The sequence below is a fragment of the Gopherus evgoodei genome, chromosome 1, assembly GCF_007399415.2.
Source record: "Gopherus evgoodei ecotype Sinaloan lineage chromosome 1, rGopEvg1_v1.p, whole genome shotgun sequence".
Taxonomy (NCBI): Eukaryota; Metazoa; Chordata; order Testudines; family Testudinidae; genus Gopherus; species Gopherus evgoodei.
In genome coordinates this window covers 275,925,869-275,943,799 of record NC_044322.1, presented here as the reverse complement: position 1 = coordinate 275,943,799, position 17,931 = coordinate 275,925,869, and positions in this window count along the sequence as shown.

Here is a 17,931-nt window from a genome sequence, read left to right as displayed (position 1 = left end):
CAGAGAACAAGGGAGTGAGGAGGAGGGTTGGAGAGATGGGTTGGGAGAATGAGCGTAGGGAGAGGGCAAGAGAGAGGAGAATGCAGGGAGAGAGAGGGTGATGTTACCTTTTCTATTATCCATCTCTATTACCCCATCCCAAGGTATCACCGTGTCTCCTATGCAAGAATGGATTTGTCCTCCCCACAGCCCTGAGAGGTAGGGAAGTGCCATCCCTCCAATCTACTAGCTGGAGTCTGCTCCTTTAAAGAGGGAAGGGGAAGAGCGGCCCTGCAGCAGCAGCAGCAGCACTTGTGCCGTGCGAGTGCCGGGGATGCGGTGAGCAGCCTGTGAGTAAATAGAGGACTTGCAGCTGCTGCGCTGCCAATCTGGCACCTTTCACCAGGGCTAAAAAAAAATTGCTTAAAAATAAAATCAAAGAGAGATTAGTTTGCTTTTTGCTGCCTCCCTTCCCACTATTCATTTCTCTCCTGCTCCTCCAATAAGGGAGACCAGGCAGGTTTAATTATGTTTTCTGTGTGAGATGAATATGAGCCAATTGCTTGTACACTGCAGACAGCAGCCTCTGCTTCTTTGTGGAGGGCATTTGTGTTTCTTGGGGTTGTTTTTTGACAGTAGAGGAGACAGCCTGGTAACCCCATGGGCAGAATTCAGTGATGCCTTATGCAGGTGGTCCCAGATCTCAGGAGGAGGCCCCACTTTCTCATCCCCATTTTCAGCTGGGGATTGCTGCAGTGGCTGGCTTTGAGAATCAGGTGGCTGATGCTCTGTGCTGTCTCTTGTGAGAAAATCCAAATCTGATTCTCAGGCCCCGGTCTCTTGCCTATGGTACATGGGCAGCAGAGTATTGCTGGGACCCCTACTGCTAGGAGTCTGGTTTCAACCATTAGTTCTCTCCAAAGCAATGCAGGAGACTCTGGGCTGATTCCTGGTCCCTCATTCCCTGGGCTGGAACACTGTGGTGGCTCTGAATTGCTCTGGGAAAGTGACCTGAAATCTGATTCCTGAGCAACTCTGGTCTCTTTCTTCTCAGGGCCAGACATACTGTGGTGACCAGGACAAGTGGTTTGGATATTAGTTCTGTGCCCTGCCCTGTCCTATGAAAGAGACCTTGAATCTAATTCCTGATTTTGTATCTTTCTCTCCTTATGGGCCTTGGAATGCTGAAGGAGTCTGGGCCCCTGGTCAGAGGGGTTAGTGAATATAATGCCTGGCCAAAATCTTATTCCCAACCCTCAGTCCTCCCAGGTTGGAAGTGTGGTGGTGAGCCAGGACAAGTGATGAGTGCTCTGTGCTGCCTTGTGTGATGTATCCTTGGTTTAACTGCTGGGCTTTGGCCACTGAATCCCCAGGGCTGTGAATGCTGTGGAAGGTGGGTCCGGTGGAAGGAAACAGCTACATAGGGAAGGAAAGGTTAGTAGTGATGTGGTGCAATGAGGGAGAAAGAAAGGCAACAGCAATGTGGTGGGGAAAAAGCTGCAGAGAGACTGTGCGGAGGGTGTCTCTGTAGGAGGACCTAGAGGAGCCGAGAAAGCCAGCGTCTTTTTCACATGAAAAACATTTTCAATTTTTATTGTAATTAAAATGTTTTAAGAATGTTAATGGAATAAATTGAACTCTCCTTCCCTGCTCTCTCCCTGTCCTGCAATTACAGCAAGAGGCCCATCTTGAAAGGATGCCAAAGAGTGATAGATTAACTCAGAAATGAATCAAATTCCTCCTGCTCCAGAGTTAGTGAAATATAATCACTGGCCCATCCTGGCATCAGTGACTGCGGGGTGGCAGGGTCTATGAATGCTCAGTCTTAAAGGAGTAACAGTCAAAGCAATAAAGGATATCCATAAAGTGCTGCAAACCAAACTGCACTCATGGGGTGATCTCGGTGGCCATATTAGCCAGAAGGATCATTATGACAAGGTTAATGAAGTCTGGCCCCAGTGACAAGCAAGGGGAAAGAACCCCAGACTTTTGGGGCCCTGTGCATAAGAGCCTCCAGTTGAGTTCCCCTTATGGCACGGCACTATCTCAGGGAAGCTGGGGTGGGTTAGGGCAGGCGCTTGTGAATTGACTCTTGGAGAGGGTAGTCTTCAGAAGAGTTCTGTCACTGGGACGGGAACCAATCACTGATCACAGAAGGTCCAAGTCCCCTAATTCATCTTTCCAAGTGCAAGGGGGAGATCAAAGTGGGAGAGGGCTGCGGCAATGTGCTGGAAGTATCAACAAAGCAGGGCCTCGCAGAGTGTGGGTAAATCCCTATGCGCTCTCCCACCTGGCTCACAGCTAGGGCTAATGCTGAGAGGAGGGGATTCATTGGGAACAAGGGTCGGGGGGGGAGTGGCCTGGCACAAAGCTTTCTGTGCTGGCCTGGAATAGATCCTGGATACAACACTTGGGAGGAGGAAAAGAACCTGCCCTGGATTTCAGTGTTTACCTACAATGAAGTCTGAGCGCAGCCATCAGGCAGATAAACAGAGCCTATTTTGGAGTTATTGTGTGGACTCGGGGGTGTGGCATCTATGTGAAAAACAAACTGCACTGGATTCACCTGCCCACCTGGAATGGACAAGCTGTGTGTACTCTATAAAATGTCCCCACCCATATTGCCATACTCCAGCCCCTTCTGAATCCTCCCCCTCCCCCATAAATCACTGTCCCAACCCCATGTGGTCTATGCCCCCAAGTTACTGCTCCACTGACTAAACATTCTGCTCACTGTAACATCTGGGACAGGCAAGTGTCTAGCAGAGATGAGCAAAGTTCCAAGTCTCTTCCTCGTCTTATTTCCCTCTCTCCCCTGGCTGAGAGCCAAAAACCCAGCAAGAAAGAGTGAGTGTGTGTGGCAGAAGTAGGGGGATGCTAGAGCTAAATAAAGCCAAAGGGAGAGGCAGGGCAGGAGGGAAAGGAATAGGAGAAGAGCAAGGAGGGATCAAGTGAAAAGTGGAAACTAACTGCCATCAGGATGAATAAGAAACTGTCAACCGTGGAGCAAAAGTACACTAGGGAAAAGCAATCCTGCTGGGAGAGCAGGTACATGGGGTGGGGTGGGTATTAGCTTTGCAGAGTGGCAAGGGAGAAGGGATGCCTGCCGGGGAATTCTGGTAGGATGCCTACTTGGGGACCTGACAAACTGACAAATTCAGCTATTTCCATTTCAAATTTAAAGCTGAGATGAGATCAAACACATTTCACAGTAATGAATCGGAGTCTCTCCGTGCACACAGAGCCACACAAACACTCAGTATAATTGAAGCCACATGCAGCCAAGACACAGAAGAAGAAATCTGCTCAAGGGGGTTGAAAAAAACCCCAAACAAATAAACCACCACAGCTAAAGAACACATTGTTAATGCATCCTGGAAAAATCCATACTCGCCCCAGGCCCAGCCTCCTGCTGAGACTGGCCACTGGTACCAGTTGCTTAATGGTGTGATCTGTCCCACTAGGAAGTGGGCTGAGATCTACCAACTAGTTTCATGTGGACTATTATACAGTCATCAGATGAGAAAGGTTTCTAATCACTCATTACTGACCTGGGAAGCGAGGGCCCAAAGATGTAGGGCTTTGTACAACATCCCCAGTCATAGATTATCAGGGTTGGAAGTGACCTCAGGAGGTCATCTAGTTCAACCCTGTGTTTAAAGCAGTACCACTCCCCAGACAGATTTTTGCCCCAGATCCTTAAATGGCCCCCTCAAGGATTGAACTCACAACCCTGGGTTTAGCAGGCCTTTGCTCAACCCACTGAGCTATCCCCCCAGTTACTAGCAATTGTATATTCAAACAGGGCTTGAAAACAGTTTAAGGGATAGTGTAGCCAGGACTAAAGCAAAACCACATTGCAGAAAGAATGACTAAGACCCAAGTTTATTTAATGTAAGTTATTTATTTATTCAACTGATTTAAATTTGGTTAAAATGCCTAGCCCTGGCTATAAGCAATTACACATTGCTTGTACTCAGCATCCAACAACAATTTTGTTGTAATAATATCCGCAAAACCTCCCAACCCATCTCAAAGGAAAATCTCCCCCCATTGCACCTGCTGACACCCCAAATGACCTAATCCAGACTAAATAGATAGGCCGTGCAGCTTGTCCTGGAGACCAACATATTCAGGTTCTGTCACAAGGGAGAGGAATGGGTTCCAGCGATGAGGGCCCTTCATGAAGAATGCCCTGCTGGGAACTCCCTCCATGTGAATCAAGGGGCTGCTAGGTTGAATGCCTCTGCTGATTTTAACTGCTGCAGAATTACAGAGAGTGAGAGAGGCGGTTTCTTAGGTAACCAGGGCCCAAACCATTTAGGGCTTTGTAGGACAAAACCAACCCTTTGAACCAAATGGAAGGCAGTGCATATCACAGAGTACTAATGCAATGTGCACCTGGCAGGAAGTCCCACATACTGATCAGGCAGCCAGATTCTACAACAGCTGGTGTGACACTGCTGTTGCCCTGTCCTGAGGCAACCAAGACATGAATCACTAAGACAAGGTCCACATCTGAAAGAAAAGCACGCAACCTGCTCTCCGGTGCAGATGGGAAAAAATGTTCCTGCAAACTGGCAAGGTGAAGGCAGCCTTTCTTTAAATACTAGGAGGGTTTCTTCCCCCTGGATCCAGAAGCAGTCAAAAGCTTGCTTATTACCAGCAGGGCCGGCTCCAGGCACCAGAGCAGGAAGAAGGTGCTTGAGGCGGCCAATGGAAAGGGGCAGCACATCTGAGTCTTCAGCAGTAATTCGGTGGCATGTCCCTCAGTCCCTCTCAGAGGGAAGGACCAGCTGCCGAACTGCCACCAAAGAATGAAGCAGGGCAGTAGAGCTGCAGCCAAAGTGCCACCTGTCGCAACTTTATCTTTTTTTTTTTTCCTTCACCGCTTGAGGCAGCAAAAAAGCTGGATCCGGCCCTGATTACCACTGTGATGCCTGTCCAGGGAGATTGTTCTTATTTGGATTGGTTTAAAAAAAGGAATCCTTTGCAGCCGTAACATCTCGGGCAACCAGCTCTGGGAGATGTTCAGATACCATGGCAGAGGGGGCCATATTGGAACTCACAGAGAAAGAGCAATCACATCTCCCTCAAGCCTAGCATGATGGAGTCTGGCCAAACCATGTCTGGAGATATGTCTAACCTGTAATTAAAAACCCACGGTTGGCCCGTGTCAGCTGACTCAGGTTTGTGGGGCTTGGGCTAAGGGGCTGTTGAACTGTGGTGTAAACGTTCAGGCTCAGGCTACAGCCTGAGCTCTGGGACCCTCCCACCTCGCATGGTCCTAGAGACCAGGCTCCAGCCTGAACCTGAACAGCTACACAGCAATGAAACAGCCCCTTAGCCCCAAGCCCCCCAAGCCTGAGTCAGCTGGCATGGGCCAGCCATGGGTTTTTAATTGCAGAGTCGACATATCACCCAAAGGGCCTTAATTCTCTCACTGCATGATGTGAGCAATATGCAATAAAGCCACTGAGAGGTACAATCAAGCCCCAAGGTGCTTCAGGAAGAGGGGAGCTCAGTGTCAGTGACTCAGTTGGGCATTCTTCCCTTTGAGTCACAACAAAACTAGTGTTCATATAACATCACCGAATGTGGGCAATGTCAGCTGCTGTATCACCTAGGCCCTGACGTGGACTGGTCAGGCTGTGCAGCTGGCCAGGTTAAGCCTCTGTTTAAAAACAGTGTTGAACACGAAGCTATGGCATCATCTCTTTGATTCAGGGACCATTTTTGTTCTGTGTTTGTTCATACAGCACCTAGCACAATGGGGTTCTGCTCCATGGCTAAGGCTCCTAGGTGCTACGGTAACACAGATAACAATCATGAATATACCAATTTAAAGCTGGAGCAACGCAGCAGTGAATATGGCCTTAGGTATAGCCCACTCTCTAACTCAAGATGAACATAGTCTGTACCATCTACATTTAGGTGGGTCAAACGATTTTGTGATTCAGTTTTGCTGGAGCTGCATTTGCTCTGTGTTTAAATACGATTTTAGTCATGGTGTCATGACAGAAGATTAGTCCATTCTTCTTTCCCTCAAAATCTCCACACGGTTTGGCCTAATTGGCTGTCACCAACTCAAGTGAAACCCAGGACTGGAACAGCAGTGATACTACAGGTCAGGACTGAGGTGCATGGATAGAGCTGTGTGAAGACCCAACGCTGCAATAACAGTGCTGCAGGTGAATATTAAAGTGTACAGCAGAACTGGAGGGAGCAGTCAAAGGAAGGCATCAGGGGGTACCACTGGCTAGGAGTTGTATCAGTGGCCATTAAAATGTTAGTATTTGCCTGCAGTTACCACATCTATATCAAACACTGCAATTTCTCCTGCCCAATATTTAGAAGGGGAAATAAGGATGGAAACTGTGTAGTAACTATTGACTAAAATAAGAATAAATAATAATAATAATTAATGGAGAGACAAGGTGGGTGACAAAATATCTTTTATTGAACCAGCTTCTGTTGGTGAGAGAAAAGCTGTGTGTAGCTTGAAAGCTTGTCTCTCATCAACAGAAGTCAGTCCAATAAAAGATATTACCTCACTCACCCTGTTGTTAATATCCTGGGACCAATGCTACACTGCATACAAAAATCACACTTAGCATTTATATAGCACGTCATATGTCCAAAATACCAATGAGTTTAATGTGGATCTTTTAATGGTGAGCGCTATATGGAGACTCAGAATTGGAAGACTGTGATGTTGCAGGTCAGGAATGAAGCATAGCAAGAGAAGGGAGTTTCTTCACTATGGAGTTACTATGGAACCAAGTAACTTCAAAGCCTACTTAGTGGGCTGGCCATGGATTCTCCTACTGTAGGGAAATCTTCCCCAACTGACATAGGGCTGGGATAGCTGGCTGTATTCCACCTCCTTCCTGGCCCCATGGAAAGGAGGACATATCCAGGAGGAAAAGAGCATGATTAAGAGTTCCAGCAACCCCTGACTGCTGGGACAGACTTTTGGGGGCTGTTGTAGGTGAATGCAAGCTAGAGCAACCTCAGGGCTTCCTTAGCTTGTTCTGTGGGGTTGAACTGGGCTCCAGCCAGCCCCAGGATCAAAGGCCATAAAGGTATCAGACCTTCCCTTAGCTCCTGGGCTGTCAGTCAGGCCTGAGGATTGAGCCTTATGCCTATGCTTTCCTTACATTTGTGAGCATTTACCCTCACCAAGCTTACTTTAAATCCAGAGCTGGGTGTGCAGTGGGCAAGCCCACGTCCAGTAGGGAATAGGACTCTGTGAGCAAAAGCTGACCCAGCAAGAGAAGCAGATGGGGGAGTGGGGGGTAAGGAAGGGGTCAGTGTGCATAGGATGAGATGGGTGCATGTGCACTAGGTATCTGGATGTGTAGAGTAAGTGTGTGCATGTGACACGGTTGTGCACAGGATATGTGATGGCCTTAGGTTTAAGGTACGTGGCTGCACAGGACACAGGGCTTTGAAACGCCCCATATTGCATATCTAGGATTGCCAACTTTCTAATCAGAGAAAACTGAACACCCTTGCCCTACCCCCTCGCCACACCTTCCCCAAGGCCCCACCCTGCCCCTTCTATGAGGTCTTGCCCCCACTCAATCCATTCCCCTCCCTCCGTCACTCATTCTCCCCCATCCTCACTCACTCGCTCATTTTCACTATATTGGGGCAGGAGGTTGGGGGGTTTCAGAGCTCCAGCTGGGGGTGAAGGCTCTGGGGTGGGGCTGGGGATGAGGGGTTTGGGGTGCAGGAGGGGGGTCTGGGCTGGGGAAGGGGGGGCATGGGAGGGGATGCAGGCTCCGGGAGGGAGTTTGGGTGGAGGAGTGGGATCAGGGCTGGAGCAGGGGGTTGGGGCATGGGAAGGGGTGTGGGGTGCAGGCTTCAGGTGGTGCTTATCTCAGGCAGCTCCCAGGAAGCAGCTGGCATGTCCCTCTGGCTCCTAGACACAGAGGTGGGCAGGGGGCTCCACGCACTGCCCCCACCCTGAGCACCACCCTCACAGCTCTCATTGGCAGTGGTTCCCAGGTAATAGGAGCTGCAGAGCCAGTGCTTGGGGCAGAGGCAGCATGCAGAGCACCTGTGGCCACCCCTATGCCTAGAAGCCAGAGGAGCTAGGCACGGAGCCTGCCAGCCCCACACCAACTGGACTTTTAACAGTCTGGTCAGCGGTGCTGACCGGAGTCACCAGGCTCCCTTTTCAACTGGTTGTTCCAGTCGAAAACTGGATATCTGGCAACCCTATACTCATCTGACCTCCCATCACCTCCATCTCCCATCCGGGGACCTTTAGGATGCCAGCACCAGAGGTGGCAGCAAAGTTTTATTTCCCTAGCTTCCCTGGCTGGCATATCGTGTCCACTCCCTGTCTTCCCTGTCGGTTGTGTCTTTGCCCTCTACTCAGCTTTACGAAGATTAGGAAACCACATGGACACAGTGGGTTCCATACAACCCTGTTTACGAACTGTATGCAAAAAGACAAGGCCTGGCTACTTACACACTGCTGCTCTGCTAGGGTTAAGGTGGCTTCCATACTAGAACATAGTCCCACTGGGGGGGTTGCAAACTATGTTAAAGGGATATTGCCCAATTCCTCTACACTACACTGTCCCCGAAAGAAACACCTGGAAGCTGACGTGAGGGGGATGCCCCCAGCCTGAGAGGGGGTGACAAGCAGGCAGACCACTGCCAATGGAATTCACATAGGGCTCTGCAAGCAAAACTAGGGCTGGGCCAATGTCAGTGTGCGTGGGATGCAGTTAATGGGCATGTGTTTGTGAAAGAGAGAGACAATGAGTGACCGTCTGTGCACTTATTTCCCTCGTCTAGTACTTGAGCCTCCTCCAACTCACTGCAGGTAAGCGCATCACCCAGCTGGCAGCCCCACATTGCCCTGCCCGCTAACAGGCAATTGGAGCTTCTTCTGATATTACAACCATGCTTTTCACCAGTCCCTGCCCTGGGATGCCTCATCAGCCCCCAGAAGCTTGGAGCTAAAATTACACAACCGGATAATTATTTCGTGGCTGGGGAATGATCTCTCTCCCTCCCCGACCCTTTTTTTTTCCTTTTTTTTTGTTATATGTGTGCTTAATATCAAATTATTTATAACCCAGCCTCGCGGTCAGGCTTTAATGAAAGAGCTGCCAGAACCTTTAAAAAGTGTTGTATTCACTTGACTGGCCATATTATGCTGAGTAAGGGCCGCAGGGGCTTTAGCAAAAAGACTATTGCTACTGAACCCCCTCCCCCAGTCCATGTGCGCACCCTCCCGCCTCTTGTTCTCTTCATGTCATTCACTCTCTCTCCTTCTCCAGCTCTCTCTGCCTCTCCCAAATCTATTTGCTGAATTGACATGGCTGTAATACAGTTACTGCAATGGCTGAAGTATATAAATTAAATCATGATTAAACAGGGATTCTTCCACATTACATGGATTTTTCCTTCCACAGGAATATTTATATCCTGAAAGAGGTCAAATAAATTAAGGAATATTTCCCTCCTCCCGCCCTCCCTCAGCTCTCTTCTCCCCTCCGCTTTATTTCCCCAGGTTTATCTGCTTCTATGCATGCCGATAACCTTTCTTTCTATAACTATGTAGACATATACATATCTCCTCGCTTCCATTTGAGACTAAAATATTGATGAATTCTGCTCCAAAAGGAGGAGAAGGATGCAGCTGCAGTTCATCTCCAGAGAAGACAGAATGTAAATTTGCTGAAATCCTAGGAGGAAGAATGGGATAGTGAAACACAGGGGCTTGTGGTCGCTGCTGTCAGATTACATGATTGTAAGGAGACATGGGCTTTTGCAGGGCCTGAGAGAGGGCCAAGCTGAGAGGACCCCCTCCCCTCCAAGCAAGAGCCATAAAATGGCCTCCATGGCCAGGAAGGGTGTCTGTTTGTACAAAAGAAATAAAGCAGGCATTACTTCAGTTATACAAGGCAGACTTTTCCTTTACACTGATGTAAATCTGGACTGATTCCATCAAAGTCAGAGTTACTCTGGATTTACCTCAGCACCACAGAGGACAGAATCTGACCACACAGAATGTATTTATTCTAAAACCATTCTAGACAGGTCTTGATCACTTCCATTTTCTAGTCTTCTGTGATTGTCTGGTTATCATCATGGCTCTTTCTACCACCAGAGGGCTAAATCCCATCCTCAGTACACATGTAGAACCCTGATTGGCTGCAGCAGGAGCAGCTTATATATAGCTGAGGGTATAAACCAACCTCATGGTATCTGAGCACCTTTGGAGTAAAAACACACACACACACACACTCTCTCTATGATTTAGATCCCCCATGGGGAGTAAGCTGATGTCTTTTTCCCCATTATGTGACTAGGTTATGAGTTGTTTAGGGGAAATTACAATGTCAAAGGAGTGAGTTTTATATTTGGACCTCAAAGGGGTGAGTTGTGTAGTCACTGGTTCGAATAGGAGTGAATTCAAGAGTCCCCGGTGAGCAAAAGCATGTCACCTGCACACACACGTGGGCGCGCGCACATATCCCTTCCCTTAGGGGACAGAATCCCACTGGTCCTGAGGAATGGAGTGTACTACAGTCAAGATCACTGAGGAAGAAGTGGCCTGTTATTTGTCCTGGGCTCATTAAGCATCACCCAATGCTCAGCAGGGAGCCAGTGGAACCAGCTGAGTCACAGGGGTTGTGTGCTACCAATAGCCCATGTGACTAAGGAGCCAAGCCAAGCCCTGACATGTAACCCTTCTGCCAGGTGGAACCAGCAGCAATAAGGACTGGGTTCAGTATCTAGAGGTTCCTTTTCAACAATACAACACAAAACTGGCTCAAGCCCCCACCCAGTGACCTGGGACAATTTCACAACACTCCCTGGGTGCCTCTAAGAGGCAATACTTCCCCTCTTGCAAGCACAGAGCCTCAGTGTAGCAAAAACTTTAATAAAAGGAGGGAAGTAACTCAGCATTAATTTGGGAAAACACCACAACTAACGTTCTTAAATATAAACCATGAGCAAAAGACCTACCCACAAGTAAGTTGGGCAGTGTCCTTTTCCCCTCAGGTTCTTAAGGGGCCAGCAACCCAAAAGTCCCTTTAACATGCCCATCCCTTCTCTGTACCCCACTCACAGTTGCTGTCCTTGGCCAGTGCAGCCCCAGAGTTCAGAGGTTCATCTGCAGAGTTCACCTTCCACCATGCGTGGAAGCGTGGAAGGGGTGGGGGGGGTGTAAAGGAGGCACTTTACGTGCTCCACTGCTCAGGCAACTGCTCATCACCCCCAATGGCCAATTGCGGTGCCTCTCCACATGGTCCTCTCCGTCCAGCTGGCCACTCACCAAGATGTCTTCAAAGGCCCCCACTTAACACAGCTGTCAGTGATTTCAGGGGCTAGTGGGGGAGCTTCACTGCTGGTGCACACTGGGCAGTTTCTTACAGTAGAGACACTATCCCAAAGTAGGTGTAATATTTAGACCTACATATGAGTGATTTCAGCTCTGCAGCGTGTAACAAGGCTTTTGACTGAGCCGAAGCAGAATCAATAGTCTCAAGGTGCGTGCTAAGAATAATAGATATACCTAGCATTTCTAGTGTCAGATTCTGAGCTCCATTACACTGGTGTAAAACTAAAGAAGCTCCCTTGAGGTCAGTGGAGTAGAGCAGCTGGGATCAGAATCTGTCCCATATACCTGTTGTCATCTCTACTGCCCTCAGGGTGACTTAGTTACCATTAATCCCATTTTACAGATGAAGAAACTGAAGCACAATGAGGTAAAATGACTTCAAATCCTCCATCCTCAGTCCTTGTGAGCAAGCCAGCCCCTGCACACAGGACTAGCCTGGAACCTATGATGCAGGCTCTGCATCCCATTCCCTTCCTCAATTGCCCTGAACTGTCCAGGACCGCTCTGTTACATAGCTGACAAACCTATGATACAGGAGCTGTCATTCTCTCCTCTCCTCCAGAGCTCCCTGCTATACACTTTGAGTAGAAAGCATTATCTTTCCCTGGTACAGAAGCCAGCACTGTGCTTCTCACTGTGTGGCTTATCTTCTGCAATTAGCACTTTCCACCATATCTGATAGAAGAGAAGGGCTCAGCCGCTCCTGATTAACTGCAGAGTATTTGCTTTCCTTTTCACTTCTGTGGCCCAGAATTAATTAGTTTGTCCCTCTTATTCCTTGCATGGGCCAGATAGTTCTTTCTGGTACAATTATATATAATAACAATGCTTGAAATCCCCTGGGGAATGGTTGAGAGATGCCCTCCATGGGGCAGAAAGAAAAGTGAAAGCTGGGAGATTACTAAGAGGTCAAACTCCCTACTGCTTCCCTGGAGTCTTAAAATACATGCTATCATCTGACTGCAGCAGAAATCCATTCCCCTTTCCGCCTGTGGTACTCACTTGTCCCAGACTTATTAGTGAGTAAATGGCCAAACAAAAGAAGACACTTTCCAACGTAAACCCAGAGTCTTGTATAGGCCCAAAGCAACACCCCTGATCCAAACACCACTACACCTTCTGGAAAATTCAGAGCATAAGACCAAGGGGGAAGAAATGATCTCATAGTTAAGGTACTGCACCAAGACTCGGGACACTTGGATTCTTTTTCCAGCTCTGCCTGTCACTCAGTCTCTCTGTACCTAAGTTCTCCATCTCAGAAGTGCTGTGCAGAGAAATCCATAAATACTTGGAGGGCACTGAGTTACTATGGGGACTGGGGCCATTTGTATGTACCTACATAGGGTGCTACAGCTCAGACTTATCTGCTGACATCTTCCCTCCCTCTGGCTGAGGAGGACTACATGTGTGGCTCCTGCAAAGCCAGCCAGCACCATTCTGTTGATTGTCCAGGACTGAGGGTGGGGGGTTAAACAGCAAAGCAAAGTGTTTCCACCCAAACCCAAAAACCCAGATAATAACAATTTTCAGTCAGAGTCATAAAATTTGAGGCCAGAAGGGACCACCAGATTATCTAGTCATAGGCCGCCAGCACTATCCAGCATGCACATGCTGAACCCAACCACTGAAGTTAGACCAAGGTATTACAGCCCACAGGAATTACAGCCCAAGTTGCACCAATTCCCTCAGCCCCTGCAATGGCAGGGAAATGTTTTAGGGACATCGATCCAGATGATACTGGGAAGTGACCTGCAACCCACACTGCAAAGGAAGATGAAACCCCCACAAGGTCCCTGCCAATCTGAACTGGCAGAAAATTCCTTTCCCAAACCCATATATGGTGATCAGTTAGACCCTGAGCTTGTGAGCAAGAACCAGCTAGCCATGCACCTGCTCCCAGCCTGGTGGTACATTGGAACCAATGACATAGGGCCAGATTCTGATCTCGATGACAGTGATATAGTTAAGGAGTAACTAATGTAAAACCACTCTCAGCGAGCTCAAAAATCAGACACCTGATGTGAAAAGATCCTTCTCTCACTCTTTATCTAGTCAGTCCCCTCAGGCAAGTGCAGGATTAGAAACACTAACCTAGGGAGTAAAGAGGCAGTAACCCAGGCCCAGTAACTGTTCCTGCCCACGACAGGAAAGAGCAGCAGCCCTGGGAGTTGGTGGGGGGAGGATTCTTTTCATATCCATAGCAAAGTTTACACAAGGTTTGTATATAGCTTTATTTGTTTAGATTTATAAACACACAAGAGGCATCTTACGCTTTATGTCTCATTCACACATGTACACACACTCACATACACTTTGATCTTTACAGTCTAAAATCTTTTCAACGCTTGACTCACCCCTCTCTTCCCAACTAGGAATGTGCAGGGGGCAGTGGGAGGGAGCTGAATGCTACACAGCCAGACGCCCTGCTCTCCGAAGGGACCCCACGCTCCCATTTCATATCTGTACAATTCCCCCAGCCATGCTAGCTTTATTCAGCCACCTTGAATTTTAACAGTGTATGGCTGCCCTGAGATTTCTGTCATCATTTTGTATAAACATAATAAATAAATAAAATGAACCATGCAGAAGGCAAAAGCTCCATTTGGCTGGGGTGCAAAAAAAGAAGCCGCTTAGGACTGAATCCGCACACAGAAGTGGCAGCCCCTCCCCCCCTGCCTCCTTGCTCTGCCCTCCTCCTCCTCCTCCTTCTCTCATGGCTTCAAGCTCTGCTTGTTCCGCATCATGGATTTCTCTGAACTTGTTATGCAGCCAGTGTGTGACTGGAGTGCAGCCATGCACCAGAAGTGTGTGTATGGATCGTGTGTGTGCAGCAGAGGAAGAGGTCAGGGTCTAGCCACATTTAGAATAGACTGTGAAAAGTGAGTATACGAGATACCTCCACCTCAGCTCTCTTTCCCCCCCTCCACACTCTTTATCCTTCTTAAGAAAACCCACTTACATCCCTCTTGCCCCACATGGCAATATTTTCATATGGATCCAGGATGCTTTACCTGAATCATGGGCACTGAAGGAGGAAGGAAGGACAGGAGCCAGGTGAAAGAAACATTCACAGAATTATATAAGTCGGTCCAGAACACGTGCCAAGATGTGCAGCCCAGCAAGAGGAAAGCATTTCTCTGACTCTCAAACTCAGCACCTGAGGCATTCCTGACTCAGCACAAGAGGGAGCCATTTCTCCAACCCTTCACCAAGATTAGAGACAGAATCATTGATTCAGAGGAGGAGCATTTCCCTCACTCATTTTCCTGGGAGATAGTGAGGGATTTTCCTGCCTAAACAGGATCATTTCCTTAATCTAGCACCAGGGGGGTGTTTCCCTGGCCCAGCATGGAGGAAAGTGTGTCAGGAGGAGAGTTGAAAGAGGGAGCAGAGCATTACTGATCTGGTACCAGGAGAAGACTTCCCAGCAGAAGGGAGTCATTTCTCTAAGTTCAACAGTTGATACCATTCTACCCCCAGGGACTGGAGGAACAAAAAGAAGTTATAATCTGTCACCAGTAAGGCCAACTGGAGGGTGACAATTCTGCTTTGTGGCAAATTTCAAGTTTTCAAAATTTGTTTTCATGCCACATAGAACAGAACCTTGCCATGGCAACAGAATTGTGTCAGAATGTCCATTTTTGGACAGGTTCAAGTCTCTCATTTGGCACAGTGTTTTTCAGCTGTGACATGTTTCACCCTCAGCAAAGTGCTCTGAATACCGCTAGTAACCAGTGACAGCTGAGGGAGGGTCCCATGGACATAGCTTGGGGGGAATCAGGGGGCATTGCTCCCCAAACTGCAATTTGCCTCCCAAACATACAAGTAAAACTATGCATATGGAGGGTCCTCTTTACCTCACTGGACAGTTTCCTTGGCTTCTTATGGCTGACATGCATGAGTTCTGTACCCTGATGCAACATATTATCTGCTCCCTGTAGCATCTGTGTACCCCAACAGTTGCTGATCACTGCATTGGGCCAGATCCTCAGCTGTGGTAAATCAGCAAAGCACCAGTGATTTTGATGGAGTCATGTTCACTTACACCCACTGAGGAGATGGCCCATTTTTTCTTGTATAATTAGGGGGCAAGTTCATATGAGCAGCCCAGACATTCGGTGATAAGATTGTTAAATTGAGAGGTCCTCTATCCAAGTCCCTAAAATAGGAACACCACACACACACACACACACACACACACACACACACACACACACACACACACACACACACACACACACACACACAAGGTCATCCAGGGGTTAACTCTTCAACAAGCCACAGATATACTAAATGGTTTAAAGATGGTTTTCCAGGCAGTGACTTGAAATCTGAGTAATAGCAGAAGGAAAGATATACAACTTACTGGATTTGTATGAGATGTAAAATCAGGGGTCTGCCCACGCCTGATCATTCAAAGACAGATTTTCAGAATTTAAGACCTGAGATGCACCAGCTTTTGTATACAATTGCAGAACTTTTTTTTAATTATTAACTTCTTATGGAAATCAGGCATTTTGCACTTGCAAATAGGTTTTTTTTTAGTTGCATCTGTATGTACACTGCAATCATTACATGAAGAAAGCAGGCGTGCAATTTCACACACACCAGAGCCACATGGACCTCAATCTTCAAATTCCTGAAAAATCAAACTCTAGGAAGTCTATGGCAGGCATTTTTCACAAGATTAGAGGTGTTAGCTCAGTGTCTGGTCAAATTCCAATTTGTAATTACATTCCACCTACCTAAAATTCTCTCCAACAATTTCAGTTAGAAGTGTTATTCTTCACTTCCTGTTTTATACAGCTGTACCATGTTTTCATGCATTTTTAGCCAGTGGTCATGACCTACCCCAGAGGTAGCTGCATTTTCAGCTGTGGTTGAATGATTGCTGTATATGCTGTCTGTGAAGCAGTTACAGATCCTGGAGGAAGACAGGTGCTAGAACTGTCAGTCATTTTCATTAACATAAATAAGATCTGTTTCATTTTAATCACTTTAAAATCATTGAGTCATTTATTGATTTCTCAGTAATTTATGTGCTATATGTCTTGGCTGGAAACCCATCAGCATGACTGTTTGCAATAAGAAATGGGCAGAGATACACGGGTGCTACTATTATTGCATCAATGTTTCTAGCTCTGATCACAGTGTAAAACAACAGTTCAGGGGCACAGGGGCATTAAAGCTACAAATTTTTCTAAAAACTTCAGTGCATGAACTGCATAGAATGTATTATCTTGTATTGCTTGTTATATGCTGTGTAATCTTAGGGCCAGACTGTGATGCCATTACTTGTACTGACTAGTACCTTACTCCACAAGCAGTTCTATCACCACTACACCTACACCTGTGTGTGGTGTAAGCATAAATAGGGGTATCAAAATATAGGCCATAAAGCATGCACGTACCTGAGGAGTATGAAGGATAGGTGCAAAGGAGGGTTGGGCAGGATCATAGGACTACACAAACAGAACATGAAAGTCACTGAGGGGTGAGCTAGCAGCACCCTTCAAAGCGAAGGCCCCTTAGGGGTCAGTGGAAGAGATGGGGGCTTAGCATGGTGTTTGCTATGCAAGGGGTGCAGTATGAGTTTTACAAAGTGGGGAGCAGCCAGGCAGCTGTGGGAAGGGAAAGGTTTTCTAATCCAACAGCACCTGGAGCTAAACTGACTCCTTCTGATTTTTGTTGCACTGCTTGTCTGTGGCACGCTCACACACACACGCTGATCCAAGTGTGGTCATGAATTTTTCATCAGCCAGGAGAAAGAGAGCAAGGAGCGCACAGCACCAATGGAGCGTGCCCCCAAACCCTTCGAGACCCCCACTGGCGTTTTTCTTTCTTATAACTCTCACTTCCCTGGCAGCTCACCATTGGCAGTGAAGGACCCTTAAAGAGAGGATTTATAAAGAGCAGGAGAGAAAAAATCTAAAGCCGAAATGAGTCTCTCTTTGCCTCTCCCTTGTCCTCTTCACCACCCCCTATTCTTTCCCTCTCCTTTCTGTTTCTTTCTCACATACTCTCCATCACTTGTCCCCTCTTCCTTTCTTTCCCCCCTCCCCCAATCTCTGGAATTCAGTCTCTTCCATACTCTGTCACCTCTTTCTTTCCCTTCCCCTCCTCCACATTTACTAGCTTCTCCCTGCCTCCCACCGCCCTCTGCTCATATGCGGATACTAGTCGCTCGCTCATTGGACCAGGCAAGGATCTGGCTTCCTTAAGTTCTGCTTCTAAACAGGCTGAGGTTTGTAAGTGTCAGATTTGAGGGATTTCAACTCCATTGCTTTGCCATCCACTTTACATGTCACCAGAACCTCTTAGGGTGCTAAGGAGGAGCCGGGGAACAGCTTTCCACAACAGCACCAACGTGGTGGGTCTGATTCTACTTTCACACCAGTTTCAGGCTAACGTAACTCCACTGAGTTCAACAGAGTTACGGCTGATTTACACCAGTCTTTGTGAGACCAGAATCAGGCCCTACATCTCCTAACATAGGAGAGATGGAGGGGGAAAAATCTGATTAGGCAATGAGATGATCACATGGACCAGAACTGAACAGCCATATTACCCTGCCGAGG